At 46.1% G+C, this 16,401-nt stretch overlaps 1 protein-coding gene across 2 annotated transcripts in view; it reads right to left on the bottom strand.

Annotated features, from left to right (window-relative positions):
* Positions 1-16,401, bottom strand: part of NID2 (nidogen 2) — a 449,243-nt gene that overhangs the window by 167,148 nt on the left and 265,694 nt on the right. The gene's annotated exons all lie outside the window — the stretch shown is intronic.

Here is a 16,401-nt window from a genome sequence, read left to right as displayed (position 1 = left end):
TAATGGATGTCGAGTGTGCCTCTTAGGGGCTCAATCACACGAAGTTCAAGTTATGAAGAACAGGCAGAAGATTTGTGATCTGCAGACACAGACATCCGCTGCATGGGAGGCCAACATCCACAGGAAATAATTAAATGAATCGCCTTTTGAACAGATGTTACAGAGAAGAACCATTTGGTAAGCAGCCAGAGTCTAAACCATCAGAAAAAGGAGGTTGGATTAATATTACACTGAGCACTACAAAGCCCACATCAGGAACACAGAATCCGGGTTTTAACACCACATCCCTGAAAGTATAAAAACATACTGTAAGGAAATGCCTCCTTGCCATGGTTACCCCCTGACTTTTTGCCTTTGCTGATGCTAAGTTTTGATTTGAAAGTGTGCTGAGGCCTGCTAACCAGGCCCCAGCACCAGTGTTCTTTCCCTAACCTGTACTTTTGTTTCCACAATTGGCACACCCTGGCATCCAGGTCAGTCCCTTGTAACTGGTACCAAGGACCCTGATGCCAGGGAAGGTCTCTAAGAGCTGCAGCATATCTTATGGCACCCTGGGGACCCCTCACTCAGCACAGACACTGCTTGCCAGCTTGTGTGTGCTGGTGAGGACAAAACAAGTAAGTCGACATGGCACTCCCCTCAGGGTGCCATGCCAACCTCACACTGCCCCTCTAGCAGGCCTTACAGCCCTAAGGCAGGGTGCACTATACCATAGGTGAGGGCACCAGTGCATGAGCACTGTGCCCCTACAGTGTCTAAGCAAAACCTTAGACATTGTAAGTGCAGGGTAGCCATAAGAGTATATGGTCTGGGAGTCTGTCATGCACGAACTCCACAGCACCATAATGGCTACACTGAAAACTGTGAAGTTTGGTATCAAACTTCTCAGCACAATAAATGCACACTGATGCCAGTGTACATTTTATTGAAACATACACCCCAGAGGGCACCTTAGAGGTGCCCCCTGAAACCTTAACCGACTATCCGTATAGGCTGACTAGTTCTAGCAGCCTGCCACACACCAGACATGTTGCTGGCCACATGGGGAGAGTGCCTTTGTTACTCTGTGGCTAGTAACAAAGCCTGTACTGGGTGGAGATGCTTATCACCTCCCCCTGCAGGAACTGTAACACTTGGCGGTGAGCCTCAAAGGCTCTTCCCCCTTTGTTACAGCACCCCAGGGCATTCCAGCTAGTGGAGTTGCCCGCCCCCTCCGGCCACGGCCCCACTTTTGGCAGCAAGGCCGGAGGAGATAATGAGAAAAACAAGGAGGAGTCACTGGCCAGTCAGGACAGCCCCTAAGGCAACCTGAGCTGAGGTGACTGACTTTTAGAAATCCACCATCTTGCAGATTCCTGCAACCTAAGAAGGAGAGGACTGCTAAGCTGAAAAACCCTGCAGAGAAGACGGAGACACCAACTGCTTTGGCCCCAGCTCTACCGGCCTGCCTCCCCCCTTCTAAAGACACTGCTTCAGCGACGCTCTCCCCAGGGACCAGCGACCTCTGAATCCTCAGAGGACTGCCCTGCATCTAGAAGGACCAAGAACTCCCGAGGACTGCGGCTCTGTTCACCCAAGACTGCAACTTTGTAACAAAGGAGCAACTTTAAAACAACTTGCGTTTCCCACCGGAAGCGTGAGACTTGACACTCTGCACCTGACGCCCCCAGCTCGACTTGTGGAGAACAATCACTTCAGGGAGGACTCCCTGGCGACTGTAAGACCGTGAGTAGCCAGAGTTGACCCCCCTGAGCCCCCACAGCGACGCCTGCAGAGGGAATCCCGGGGCTCCCCCTGACCGCGACTGCCTGCTTCTAAGAACCCGACGCCTGGTAGGGACACTGCACCCGCAGCCCCCAGGACCTGAAGGATCCGAACTCCAGTGCAGGAGTGACCCCCAGGAGGCCCTCTCCCTTTCCCAGATGGTGGCTACCCCGAGGAGCCCCCCCCTTGCCTGCCTGCATCGCTGAAGAGACCCCTTGGTCTCCCCTTGATTTCAATTACAAACCCAACGCTTGTTTGCACACTGCACCCGGCCGCCCCCGTGCCGCTGAGGGTGTACTTTCTGTGTGGACTTGTGTCCCCCCCCCAGTGCCCTACAAAACCCCCCTGGTCTGCCCTCTGAAAACGCGGGTACTTACCTGCTGGCAGACTGGAACCAGGGCACCCCCTTCTCCATTGAAGCCTATGCGTTTTGGGCACCACTTTGACCTCTGCACCTGACCGGCCCAGAGCTGCTGGTGTGGTAACTTTGGGGTTGCTCTGAACCCCCAACGGTGGGCTACCTTGGACCCAAACTAGAACCCCGTAGGTGGTTTACTTACCTGCAAAAACTAACAAATTCTTACTCCCCTAGGAACTGTTGAAAATTGCAGTGTCTAGTTTTAAAATAGCTATATGTGATTTATGTGTAAACTGTATATGCTATTTTGCTAATTCAAAGTTCCTAAAGTACCTACCTGCAATACCTTTCATTTGAAGTATTGCATGTAAATCTTGAACCTGTGGTTCTTAAAATAAACTAAGAAAATATATTTTTCCATACAAAAACCTATTGGCCTGGAATTGTCTTTGAGTGTGTGTTCCTCATTTATTGCTTGTGTATGTACAACAAATGCTTAACACTACTCCTTCGATAAGCTTACTGCTCGACCACACTACCACAAAATAGAGCATTAGTATTATCTCTTTTTGCCACTATCTTACCTCTAAGGGGAACCCTTGGACTCTGCGCATACTATTCCTTACTTTGAAATAGTGCATACAGAGCCAACTTCCTACACATACTGAATGCAATGTAGAATTAAGATATTAAACGTAACCATCATTTGAACACTTAAACCCAAGAGGAGAGCCTACAGAATAACAAACACAATGGATAAAAGAAGGGAGAGGAAATGACTAGTTCAAATTCCTACGAATGGTCCACACCACACACATTTACTAAACACTACTGTGTAAATGTGTTATCTAGACAACAAGCAATTGTTGGTCAAGCAATGCTTAGAACTCTATTTCAAACTACTTCAACTCCTACAGGCTAACCACTGCTTACTTAGGAGGAGAACCGCTTTTCAGTCTATGCACAGCATGTGTATCTGCAGCTACACATGCCATCCAACGGAAAATGCCACTTACCTAGTGTACATCTGTTCATGGCATGTAGTGCTGCAGATTCACACGCGCCTTCCCTCCTCCCCAGAAGCCTGTAGCCGTTGTAGTACTTTATTGTGTTAATATGTATATACATTTTGTGGACATCTCTGCTTTATATATATATATATATATATATATATATATATATATATATACACACAGGGAGTGCAGAATTATTAGGCAAATGAGTATTTTGACCACATCATCCTCTTTATGCATGTTGTCTTACTCCAAGCTGTATAGGCTCGAAAGCCTACTACCAATTAAGCATATTAGGTGATGTGCATCTCTGTAATGAGAAGGGGTGTGGTCTAATGACATCAACACCCTATATCAGGTGTGCATAATTATTAGGCAACTTCCTTTCCTTTGGCAAAATGGGTCAAAAGAAGGACTTGACAGGCTCAGAAAAGTAAAAAATAGTGAGATATCTTGCAGAGGGATGCAGCACTCTTAAAATTGCAAAGCTTCTGAAGCGTGATCATCGAACAATCAAGCGTTTCATTCAAAATAGTCAACAGGGTCGCAAGAAGCGTGTGGAAAAACCAAGGCGCAAAATAACTGCCCATGAACTGAGAAAAGTCAAGCGTGCAGCTGCCACGATGCCACTTGCCACCAGTTTGGCCATATTTCAGAGCTGCAACATCACTGGAGTGCCCAAAAGCACAAGGTGTGCAATACTCAGAGACATGGCCAAGGTAAGAAAGGCTGAAAGACGACCACCACTGAACAAGACACACAAGCTGAAACGTCAAGACTGGGCCAAGAAATATCTCAAAACTGATTTTTCTTAGGTTTTGTGGACTGATGAAATGAGTGAGTCTTGATGGGCCAGATGGATGGGCCCGTGGCTGGATTGGTAAAGGGCAGAGAGCTCCAGTCCGACTCAGACGCCAGCAAGGTGGAGGTGGAGTACTGGTTTGGGCTGGTATCATCAAAGATGAGCTTGTGGGGCCTTTTCGGGTTGAGGATGGAGTCAAGCTCAACTCCCAGTCCTACTGCCAGTTCCTGGAAGACACCTTCTTCAAGCAGTGGTACAGGAAGAAGTCTGCATCCTTCAAGAAAAACATGATTTTCATGCAGGACAATGCTCCATCACACGCATCCAAGTACTCCACAGCGTGGCTGGCAAGAAAGGGTATACAAGAAGAAAATCTAATGACATGGCCTCCTTGTTCACCTGATCTGAACCCCATTGAGAACCTGTGGTCCATCAACAAATGTGAGATTCACAAGGAGGGAAAACAGTACACCTCTCTGAACAGTGTCTGGGAGGCTGTGGTTGCTGCTGCACGCAATGTTGATGGTGAACAGATCAAAACACTGACAGAATCCATGGATGGCAGGCTTTTGAGTGTCCTTGCAAAGAAAGGTGGCTATATTGGTCACTGATTTGTTTTTGTTTTGTTTTTGAATGTCAGAAATGTATATTTGTGAATGTTGAGATGTTATATTGGTTTCACTGGTAATAATAAATAATTGAAATGGGTATATATTTTTTTTTTGTTAAGTTGCCTAATAATTATGCACAGTAATAGTCACCTGCACACACAGATATCCCCCTAACATAGCTAAAACTAAAAACAAACTAAAAACTACTTCCAAAAATATTCAGCTTTGATATTAATGTGTTTTTTGGGTTCATTGAGAACATGGTTGTTGTTCAATAATAAAATTAATCCTCAAAAATACAACTTGCCTAATAATTCTGCACTCCCTGTGTATATATATATATATATATATATTTGTACATCCACAATTCTTCACTCCTTACTTCAAACTCCTGCGGGAAAACAATCTAACAAATGAGTCCATGCCCATGCGCACTATTACCGAGAGGAGGAGTCACTCGATCCTGTGACTCCGGAAAAAGCTTCTTCGAAGAAAAACAACTTGTAACACTCCGAGCCCAACACTAGATGGCGATATATGCACTGCATGTGTATCTGCAACTACATATGTCATCAAACATATATATGAATATATATGTGCATGCATGCGTGTGTGTGTTTTCAGTGAAATAAAGAAACGTTACAGGGACGTTTTAGTTAGGAACTAGCATTAAAAAAAACAGAAAATCATTTAAAAAAAACAAAGGTTACAGGAACGTAATAGGTTCTGAATTTACTTGCACAAAACCATAGAACTTCAGCTGCTATAGTTATTGTTAATTCAGGTAACTATAGCTCGTGCCCTAAGGTAACTATAACTCACGAACTCGCCATGCACCGCTAATTACTCCAAATATTACAGCACTCATGACATCATTGATAATATCACTGTAACATTTGCTATAAAATTATTCATTAAAAAAAACAACTGTGCATGGCGGGGGCTCGAGTTACAGTTACCTTAGGGTGAGTAGATCCATTTGGTCAGTGGGACTTATTACATTAGCTGCCCGCGCATAATCAGAAATGTTGCAGCCACCATCTCAGGTCTCGTACCCATATCCTATGTTTTGAAATAAATAAAATACATATAGTCTGGGTAGGTCTAGTCTGACTTGAGTCCCTTGTTGGCAGGGTGGGGTGAAGGGGATGGGGGAGAAAATGAAAAAAAAAAAAAATGTACCATAGGTCCTGAGGTACACCAGCAGTACACGGCCCAGCCCCCGAGTGGTACCGTGAAACTCCTGCATTAGCAGAGGTACAACAATACAATGCAAACATCAACAAGTGATGCTTGCGTAATCTCGCCTTACCACAGGTAGTTAGTGAGCTGCCATACCATACAATGGTACCAACAAAAAATTGTCTTTAAAAAAGTAAGGGATGGGAGTGCGTTGGCCTCCCACTGTGGGTTTAGTGCATGGCTAAGCCACAGGCCAGGCAGTGCAGCCAATCTCACGCTACTCGTGGCCTAAAACTGTGGTCAATGATGGACGTGGGTGAATATTATAAAAAAAATTAAAAAATAAAATAAAAAATATTTAATTTACTGAAGAAACTAAAATTCAAATTGATGTAAAAGTTAGGTATGGCAATAAGATTTTAGTTTATGCTAAAAAAAAACTCAAATTTACTGAAAAAACAAAGGTTAAAGTGCAGCTTTAGTCAGGTAAGGAAATAATATAAAAGCTAACATTCAAAAACCAAAAACAAATAATCAAAATCACCAGTTATACTTTAAAGACCTAATCATAAATTGTGCCACACGAGCACTTCTTATGACCTCATGTATTACATCACTCATTACATGTTAAATGACATCAATGTGGACATCACTGTTGCCATCTCAAATGGGCACTACCCTAATCTTCCTTATCACATAGATGAGGAGAAGAGGATGTAAAGCGGATGCGAATATCACTGAACAGTTCATCCATAACACATTGCCAATGGTCTGTGATTGCAGATACCTGGCGAAGAAGCTTAGTCATTTTGCATTTTTGGGATTGACAAACAGTCTGGTTTTGGAGTCCCGCAGGGTTGGAAGTACCTGTGGATGATTTGTGGGTCATGGTTCCATTAGTGGACTGTTGAAGTATCCTGCTTAGAAGATTTGCAAAAACGTTCTCCACTCCCAGGAGGTGTTCCGCTAATGGCTGGGTGTTGCTGTAAGTTGCCCCATGCCAGAAGTCCTGCACCAGTTAAGAAAACTGAATGGAGTGGGTCCCTTCCACCACAATTCTGCATGTGAAACATGGAAGGTATGTTGTCTGCTTTTATCAATACTGTTTTCCACTTAAAAGGGGCAGAAATAATCTGTGCCTGCTCTTTGCAGGTGATACTCTGCTATTATCGCAAACTGCCTCGGGCCTAACTAAATTGTTAGATAAGTTCACATGCTTTTGTAAAGACTATGGTTTGGAAATAAATTCTTCCAAAACCAAGTATATTGTGTTTGGTGACACCAAACAAAAGGCTAGGAAAAAAATATATTTGGAAAGAGAGGCTTTAGAAAGAGTTTTTGACTTTGATTATTTGGGTTTTAGGTTGGAGAACTCCCAGAAATGGAAGGCAAAATTAGCTAAGTCCGCCATGAGTTTAAAACAGAAATCGGGATGCATTTTGAGATACGTTGCAAAATCCCCTTGCTTCGCAATTACTCCTCCATTAGAAATATACAAAGCTCAGGCCAGAGGTGGAGTACTATATGGCGCAGAGCTATGGGGTTATTGTAATTTAAACGATCTGGAGAAAGCTTAAAATTCCTTTTTGAAAATGCTATTAAAAATTCCTGCGAGCTCTCCAACCTTGCCCATTCGGGTGGATCTAAATTTTTACTCTATCTCACATATTGCCACCCTACCGCCATTGATGTACTGGCTTAGGTTATGGTCCTCGGATATCTTTGGCCCATACAGAGCCGGGTTTGGTACCTTAGTGAGTGCACAAGCCCTAAAAAGGGTTAGGTGGTGTAAATATGTGAAAGAATCTCTCCTCACTCTTGGAATGAGCAGTCTTTGGCTGGGTCCTGCACATCTTCCAAAAAATGCTGTTCAGCTTGTGAAAGATGCATATTGGCTGAGAGTCCAAGTGGAAAAACTAGCAGAGGTTCCCTCACTTAAAACGAATAGTTTTTTATCCTTGAAGTGCCACTACGAATTTGAGAATTTTATGGACATGATTGTTTCCCTTTTTGCGCGAGCACTTTTTATTAGATTTAGGTTGGGAACACTACCACTCTGTTTGTTTACTTCTAAATGGCCTAATTCAGGTGCTGACAGTGATTTATGTCCAATGGGATGTGGAGTTGCTGAGCACATAGCGCATGTATTATTTTGTTGCCCTGCGTATCGCATGCAAAGAGCACGTTGGCTCATTCCACTCTGTAGATCCATGGGCTTTGCGAGTGGGTCAGTAGCTTTTAGGATTCTTAAATCAAACGCCCATGGCGAAGTGGCATGTCCACTGGCGAAGTTTCTGGAGGCCATATGGCCAATCAGACATACATTTCTGAAGTCAGGAGTATGTCACCCAATTTAACCCCACTTCACCATGAGCTGGTAATAGTAGCTGAAGCTAATTTTTGGTGCTGAGATTTAAATGAGTTTTAGGTGCTGCAGACTGTACTTATTTATTCTTATTTTTATGCATTTGATCATTTTCTTTTAAACACAATTCATGTATGCTAAACGAGGGTTGAGGTGCTTGATGTATTGTTTTATGTTGTCTTTTTTATCCACTTATCTTAATACTTTTTTCAACACAATGTATTTATGTCTTTATCTGCTTTGATGGTATTATTTTGCCGAATAATGCTATCTATCTATCTATCATCTATATAAAAAATACAAAAAAAAATAATAATCGGAGGGTTAGTATGATGGCTAAAAGCTTCATGTAGCTGATGTGATAACCCTGGTGCTGATGAGCTCAAGTGGCTTGAAAAGTCATCTGGTGGAGGTGAGCTCCTCAACCTGCAACAGACATATCATTCATGATGGTCACCTGCGGAATGGTGTCCAGGAAGGGCCTGTCAAGCAACAGGGTTTTGCTGTTCCACCAAAGGAGAGAACTGACATTACTGTTTCTAACATTTGAACATCCAAATGCCCTCCAATTGTGCCTACTGCCCTGAGAGGAACTCTTGTAATATGTGTGTAACCTGGCTTGTGCTCCAATTGCTATAATCAAAGCTAAAGTTCCCAACAGTTTCATTACAGTGCAGACAGTAATGAGACGTGTGTCAGGATCTGTTGAAATGCCATCACCCTCTGTTGGATGGAGTATGTTTTGCCTGTTTCTGTATTTAGAATGGAACCAATAGTTTCTGAATTTGTTGGGCTTGAATGTGCGACTTTCTCATTGATGGTGAAAAGATACTGCTAGCTGAATGTGTGCTAGACATTGTTTGCAGCTGCTAGGTATCAGGCAATCATATAAATATAGAAATGTTTGAATGGTATTTCTGCACAGATGGGTTACTATGAGAGCCAAACACTTTGTAAACACCCATAAAGAAGGGCAACACATTGAACTGGCAGTGTTTTCCCTATTACCACAAAGTGAAGGTAATGGTGGTGTGTTGGGTGTACAAGGAGGTTGTAAGGAAATGCCTCTTTTTTTATGGTCGCCCTCAAAGTTTTGGACTGGTGATGCTGTTTATGACTCAGAGAGAACGGAGGCCTGCAAACCAAACCTCAGGGCCAGTGCCAGTGCCCTGACCTTAAAGTGTGTATGTTAAACTGGCTTATACCCAACTGGCATTAGCTAATTTACTTGTAGGCCCCTAGAATATGATGCCAAGGACCTGTAAGTTAGAGGGTCCCCCAGGGACTTCCAGCACTGGTTGTGCCACCCTAGATGTGACAAAGGTAAAACATGGCTCCCCGTCTGTCACTGCGGACCGGAAGATCACTTTTAAACTGCTAACTCGACTTTGTCATTTAAAGCAAGGACAAAGCTCCTTTTTTAATATATGTAAATCACTCATAAGGTAGGCCTACCAAGCCCTAAGTCAAGGTGCTGTGTATTTAAAAGTGGAACATGTACTTTTTAGATGCTCCAACAGTAAACATTTGAAGCTTTAGTTTTTACTGTGAAAAAGGCTAGTAGCCACATTAGTGAGTCCAGAGTAGCAGACATATGAGACCTGCTAACGTCTGACTAGGGCTACTAAAGTTGGTACTGCTGGGTTATCAAACAACTTGTTACATTAAGCCCAGCATGATCCCCAAGTCAAAATTAATGCAACTTCTTGCTGTGTGTACTTTTACAAAGTTGCTACTTTGTTGCCCAAGGTCTCCAGTGCCCGCTTATGGTTACACACAGGATCTGACCCCGAAACAGCTTTCTGCCCTTCTGGGGAGAAGTGCAAACAACTCCCAGGAAAGGACCCAAAAGAAGCCTGCTCGGGGCAGAGGTGTTGTCTCTCCCTCGCAGGAAAGTACACAGGTGTTAACTCAAAAGACAAGCTTCAAATGAGAAGCTGCATTTGAAGGGCAAATGGGAAACACTTGGGAGAGGGCTGCTCTATTGTTTAGGCAGGCAATAGGAACAAAGAAGGGAAGCTAGTTATCAAACAGGTTTTTCAGGGGTGTGTAACTTCCTTAGTAGCCACATCTCTGGGTTGGGCTAGGGATCTCTGCACATTGAGAGAAGGGTTCTTCCCATGTTAGAAGTGGTCAGAGCAGGGATTTCTGGCATAGCTAGATGCCATAGGAAGTAGTATCAGGAGGGAGGGAACCCAGTAGCCATTTTGCTAGTGACTTCGACCTCCCCCGAGGACATATTCTGGCCCTAAAAAGGAAACCTTTGTCGCCTAGAACTCCGATCTTGTTGGACTGGAAAAGAGGCCCGAAGGCCCGCCCTGCTGCACCAATGACCGAGCAAAGAGAGGCTGCACTGATGTTTACTGCACCTGCTGAACCTGGCGGCTAGCAAAGTAAAGGACTGTGCCTGCTGTGTCCTGCTCATGGAGAAGTCAACTCCTGAGCCAAGCTCAAGCAAGAGATTCCAAGGGTCAGTTGGCCGACCTCCTCTTCACAGCACAGGCCACCGGAGAAGTCTGCTGGGGCGAGTTGATAGCTCAGATGACAAGATCAGTGCCCTTCCCCTCTGAGCAGCACCAAGGACAAGGAGCAGACACTCAAAATTTGGCCGAGAGTCTGTTGGACACAGGAGAGTTGTTAGAGTGCAGGTTGGTCACCCAGAAAGCAAGTTACCACCATAAGGAGGATACTGTTGAAACTGCTATACGAGGTGACTGGTAGCCCAGTGGCGGCTGGACTTCTGCCAAACTCTAGAGGATTTCGAGGGAGGTCGACCTCTGTGACCAAGATTGCCTCAGCAAGACTGTGGACTGAGGCGTAGCCCCCAGAAGACCCAATCAACCGCACAGCATCTTCAACGTCCTTTGGCATCTTCAGCCTCCTGTATCGCTCGCATCATGACCACTCCATAGAAGTCAAAGGCAACGAGCTACTAACACTGGAACTGGACTCAAAACTGTGTTTCTTGTTGAAGTAACAGTTTCTGTGGACTTTGCTGGTCCCCATGATTGGCTCACTGCCAAAGTTGGTCGCCTAAAGTAACTCTAAGTAAGAACAATACCACTTGCCCAAGTTTTTCTTGAAAAAGTTAAGTCAAATTGGTTGAATTTGCCTATGCCTATCCACGGTTGATTATAGGGTGCTGATTTCCTGTACCTTGTACATTTTTTATCTCTGGAACCCTCCAGTGTATGGTTTCACAAGTTACATAAAAATCGCATCTATTTTAATAAAATGTAGTTGGATTTCTTTGAATGTCTCAGTTATTTCTTCTTCAATTTCAATTGTTTTGGTGCCGTTTAAATACTTGACTGCTTAGAGTCACAGATACCCAGGGTTGAGCTAAGGGTCTAACAAACTAAACCTACTGCTCTTAATGGGATTGTATTACATATTGAGGGTGCATAAACACATCATATCATCACCCATTGTTAAGGACCCTATAACAGTTGTAGGAAGTTGGCTCTGTATGTGCTATTTCAAAGTAAGGAATAACATGCACAGAGTCCAAGGGTTCCCCTTAGAGGTAAAATAGTGGTAAAAAGAGAGAATACTAATGCTCTATTTTGTGGTAGTGTGGTCGAGCAGTAGGCTTATCCAAGGAGTAGTGTTAAGCATTTGTTGTACATACACATAGACAATAAATGAGGTACACACACTCAGAGACAAATCCAGCCAATAGGTTTTTGTATAGAAAAATATATTTTCTTAGTTTATTTTAAGAACCACAGGTTCAAATTCTACATGTAATATCTCATTCGAAAGGTATTGCAGGTAAGTACTTTAGGAACTTCAAATCATAAAAATTGCATGTATACTTTTCAGGTTATTGACAAATAGCTGTTTTAAAAGTGGACACAGTGCAATTTTCACAGTTCCTGGGGGAGGTAAGTTTTTGTTAGTTTTACCAGGTAAGTAGGACACTTACAGGGTTCAGTTCTTGGTCCAAGGTAGCCCACCGTTGGGGGTTCAGAGCAACCCCAGAGTCACCACACCAGCAGCTCAGGGCCGGTCAGGTGCAGAGTTCAAAGTGGTGCCCAAAACACATAGGCTAGAATGGAGAGAAGGGGGTGCCCCGGTTCCGGTCTGCTTGCAGATAAGTACCCGCGTCTTCGGAGGGCAGACTAGGGGGGTTTTGTAGGGCACCGGGGGGGGACACAAGCCCACACAGAAATTTCACCCTCAGCAGCACGGGGGCGGCCGGGTGCAGTGTAGAAACAAGCGTCGGGTTCGCAATGTTAGTCTATGAGAGATCTCGGGATCTCTTCAGCGCTGCAGGCAGGCAAGGGGGGGGTTCCTCGGGGAAACCTCCACTTGGGCAAGGGAGAGGGACTCCTGGGGGTCACTTCTCCAGTGAAAGTCCGGTCCTTCAGGTCCTGGGGGCTGCGGGTGCAGGGTCTCTCCCAGGCGTCGGGACTTAGGATTCAAAGAGTCGCGGTCAGGGGAAGCCTCGGGATTCCTTCTGCAGGCGGCGCTGTGGGGGTTCAGGGGGGGACAGGTTTTGGTACTCACAGTATCAGAGTAGTCCTGGGGTCCCTCCTGAGGTGTTGGATCTCCACCAGCCGAGTCGGGGTCGCCGGGTGCAGTGTTGCAAGTCTCACGCTTCTTGCGGGGAGCTTGCAGGGTTCTTTCAAGGCTGCTGGAAACAAAGTTGCAGCCTTTCTTGGAGCAGGTCCGCTGTCCTCAGGAGTTTCTTGTCTTTTCGAAGCAGGGGCAGTCCTCAGAGGATGTCGAGGTCGCTGGTCCCTTTGGAAGGCGTCGCTGGAGCAGAGTTCTTTGGAAGGCAGGAGACAGGCCGGTGAGTTTCTGGAGCCAAGGCAGTTGTCGTCTTCTGGTCTTCCTCTGCAGGGGTTTTCAGCTAGGCAGTCCTTCTTCTTGTAGTTGCAGGAATCTAATTTTCTAGGGTTCAGGGTAGCCCTTAAATACTAAATTTAAGGGCGTGTTTAGGTCTGGGGGGTTAGTAGCCAATGGCTACTATCCCTGAGGGTGGGTACACCCTCTTTGTGTCTCCTCCCAAGGGGAGGGGGTCACAATCCTAACCCTATTGGGGGAATCCTCCATCTGCAAGATGGAGGATTGCTAAAAGTCAGAGTCACCTCAGCTCAGGACACCTTAGGGGCTGTCCTGACTGGCCAGTGACTCCTCCTTGTTGCTTTCTTTGTTCCCTCCAGCCTTGCCGCCAAAAGTGGGGGCCGTGGCCGGAGGGGGCGGGCAACTCCACTAAGCTGGAGTGCCCTGCTGGGCTGTGACAAAGGGGTGAGCCTTTGAGGCTCACCGCCAGGTGTCACAGCTCCTGCCTGGAGGAGGTGTTAGCATCTCCACCCAGTGCAGGCTTTGTTACTGGCCTCAGAGTGACAAAGGCACTCTCCCCATGGGGCCAGCAACATGTCTCTGGTGTGGCAGGCTGCTGGAACTAGTCAGCCTACACAGACAGTCGGTTAAGTTTCAGGGGGCACCTCTAAGGTGCCCTCTGTGGTGTATTTTACAATAAAATGTACACTGGCATCAGTGTGCATTTATTGTGCTGAGAAGTTTGATACCAAACTTCCCAGTTTTCAGTGTAGCCATTATGGTGCTGTGGAGTTCGTGTTTGACAGACTCCCAGACCATATACTCTTATGGCTACCCTGCACTTACAATGTCTAAGGTTTTGTTTAGACACTGTAGGGGTACCATGCTCATGCACTGGTACCCTCACCTATGGTATAGTGCACCCTGCCTTAGGGCTGTAAGGCCTGCTAGAGGGGTGTCTTACCTATACTGCATAGGCAGTGAGAGGCTGGCATGGCACCCTGAGGGGAGTGCCATGTCGACTTACTCGTTTTGTCCTCACTAGCACACACAAGCTGGCAAGCAGTGTGTCTGTGCTGAGTGAGAGGTCTCCAGGGTGGCATAAGACATGCTGCAGCCCTTAGAGACCTTCCTTGGCATCAGGGCCCTTGGTACTAGAAGTACCAGTTACAAGGGACTTATCTGGATGCCAGGGTCTGCCAATTGTGGATACAAAAGTACAGGTTAGGGAAAGAACACTGGTGCTGGGGCCTGGTTAGCAGGCCTCAGCACACTTTCAATTGTAAACATAGCATCAGCAAAGGCAAAAAGTCAGGGGGCAACCATGCCAAGGAGGCATTTCCTTACAACAGTATTCTGTGGAAACAAGCAAATGTGGCCATGCACACAGATGCAAGCCAACATAATTAAGATACTAGAGAAGTCTAAGTTAACTTTGCTTATTGAACACACATTGTAGGAAGTTGGCTCTGTATACACTATTTCAAAGTAAGAAATAGTGTGCACAGGGTCCAAGGGTAAGATAGTGGCAAAAAGAGATAATTATAATGCTATATTTTGTGGTAGTGTGGTCGAGCAGTAGGCTTATCCTAGGGTAGTGTTAAGCATTTGTTGTACACACACAGGCAATAAATGAGGAACACACAATCAAAGACTTACTCCAGGCCAATAGGTTTTTATATTGAAAAAATATATTTTCTTAGTTTATTTTTAAGACCCACAGGTTCAAGATTTACAAACAATACTTTAAATGAAAGGTATTTCACTCAGGTATTCTAGAAACTTTGGATAAATCACAATAGTATGTACAGTTTTGGCAAAAATGGCAATAAGCTATTTTAAAAGTGGACACAGTGCAAAAATCAACAGTTCCTGGGGGAGGTAAGTAGAGGTTAAGTTCACAGGTAAGTAAAACAGTTACAGGGCTCAAAGTTATGTCCAAGGTAGCCCACCATTGGGGGTTCAAGACAACCCCAAAGTTGCCACACCAGCAGCTCAGGGCCGGTCAGGTGCAAAGGTCAATGAGGTACCCAAAACAAATAGGCTTTAAAGGAAAATAGGGGGGCCCCGGTTCCAGTCTGCCAGCAGGTAAGGACCTGCGTCCTCGGGGGCAGACCAGGGGTGTTTTGTAGGGCACCGGGGGGGGATGCAAGCAGGCACAGAAAGTACACCCTCAGTGGCACGGGGCGGCCGGGTACAGAGTGCAAACAGGTATCGGGTTTTGTATAGAAAGCAATGGGGGGACCCGGGGGTCTCTTCAACGATGCAGGCAGGCACGGGGGGGGCTCCTCAGGGTAGCTACCACCTGGGTTAGGCAGAGGGTCACCTGGGGGTCTCTCCTGCACTAGAGTTGGGTTCCTTCAGGTCCTGGGGGCTGCGGGTGTAGTGTTGGTTCCAGGCGTCGGGTCCCTTGTTATAGGCAGTCGCGGTCAGGGGGAGCCTCTGGATTTCCTCTGCAGGCGTCGCTGTGGGGGCTCGTCCTTGCTACTCACGGGCTCGCAGTCGCCGGGGAGTCCTCCCTGTAATGTTGGTTTTCCGCAGGTCGAGCCAGGGGCGTCAGGTGCAGAGTGGAAAGTCTCACGCTTCCGGTGGGAAACGTGAAGTCCTTAGATTTGTTTCTTTGTTGCAAGAAAGCTGCAGGTTGTTGAACAGGGCCGCTGTTCACGGGAGTGTTTTGGTCCTTGGTTGCAGGGCAGTCCTCTGAGATTTCAGAGGTCGCTGGTCCCTGTTGGATGCGTTGCTGTTGCAGTTTTCTTCGAAGTTGGGAGACAGGCCGGTAGTGCTAGGGCCAAAGCAGTTGTCGTCTCCGTCTTCACTGCAGGGCTTCAGGTCAGCAGTCCTTCTTCTGGCTAAGGTTGCAGGAATCTAGTTTCCTAGGTTCTGGGGGCCCCTAAATACTGAATTTAGGGGTGTGTTTAGGTCTGGGAGGCAGTAGCCAATGGCTACTGTCCTTGAGGGTGGCTACACCCTCTTTGTGCCTCCTCCCGGAGGGAAGGGGGCACATCCCTAATCCTATTGGGGAAATCCTCCATCCACAAGATGGAAGATTTCTAAAAGTAAGAGTCACCTCAGCTCAGGACACCTTAGGGGCTGTCCTGACTGGTGGGTGACTCCTTGTTTTTCTAATTATCTCCTCCAGCCTTGCTGCCAAAAGTGGGGGCAGTGGCCGGAGGGGCGGACATCTCCACTAGCTGGGATGCCCTGTGGCGCTGTAACAAAGGGGGTGAGCCTTTATGGCTCACCGCCAGGTGTTACAGTTCCTTCAGGGGGAGGTGAGAAGCACCTCCACCTAGTAAAGGCTTTGTTCCTGGCCACAGAGTGACAAAGGCACTCTCCCCATGTGCCATGCAACATGTCTGGTGTGTGGCAGGCTGGCAGAAACTAGTCAGCCTACACAGAAAGTCGGGTATGTTTTCAGGGGGCATCTCTAAGATGCCCTCTGGGTGTATTTTACAATAAATTGCACACTGGCATCGATGTGCATTTATTGTGCTGAGAAGTTTGATACCAAACTT

Source organism: Pleurodeles waltl, chromosome 9 (genome assembly GCF_031143425.1).
Source record: "Pleurodeles waltl isolate 20211129_DDA chromosome 9, aPleWal1.hap1.20221129, whole genome shotgun sequence".
NCBI classification, from domain to species: domain Eukaryota; kingdom Metazoa; phylum Chordata; class Amphibia; order Caudata; family Salamandridae; genus Pleurodeles; species Pleurodeles waltl.
The sequence above is the reverse complement of the archived record's forward strand: the minus strand, read 5'-3'. Positions and strand labels throughout refer to the sequence as shown.